Source organism: Camelina sativa, unplaced genomic scaffold (genome assembly GCF_000633955.1).
Source record: "Camelina sativa cultivar DH55 unplaced genomic scaffold, Cs unpScaffold07738, whole genome shotgun sequence".
In the NCBI taxonomy this organism is placed as follows: Eukaryota; Viridiplantae; Streptophyta; class Magnoliopsida; order Brassicales; family Brassicaceae; genus Camelina; species Camelina sativa.
In genome coordinates, this window is record NW_010928809.1 from 1 (window position 1) to 454 (window position 454).

General features: G+C 41.0%; 1 long non-coding RNA gene across 1 annotated transcript; it reads right to left on the minus strand.

The window, feature by feature from the left end:
• Positions 1-6: 6 nt before the first annotated feature.
• Positions 7-454, minus strand: LOC104775001. Its single transcript, XR_765636.2, has 3 exons — positions 358-454; positions 190-285; positions 7-116 (listed from the first exon to the last, which is right to left on the minus strand). It is a non-coding gene; the product is annotated as an uncharacterized LOC104775001 (long non-coding RNA).

The following is a 454-nucleotide window of genomic DNA, read 5'->3' on the forward strand; positions in this document are numbered from 1 at the left end:
AGTGACAAGGCTGCAACATAACCGCGTGCATCCACAATTCCTCCAGCAGCAATAACGGGGATATCTCTTTCCCCAACTACATCCACCACTCTTGGCAACAATGAAAAGAGACCGTCCTGTTTTTTTTGTTGGGGATGAAATATCAAAACTTCAAAATATATGAAACAAGAATTCAAGATTAGTTCTTACCTTTCCAATTACATGCCCACCTGCTTCATACCCTTGGACAATAATGGCGTCTACTCCTACATCAACAGCCTTTCTAGCTTCTTCGACATTCCCCACCTTTAAATAGATATCAAGAAACCAAACTCTCTAATATAAAAAAAGACTGCAAAGTTAGTGAGAAATTAGTACCTGAGGAACAACTTTGACACAGGCAAGGTGAGCAAGATCAACAAGCTCCAGTGAACAATCACCCCAGTAAAGCTGCAACACAGCAACCTTCTCTTCT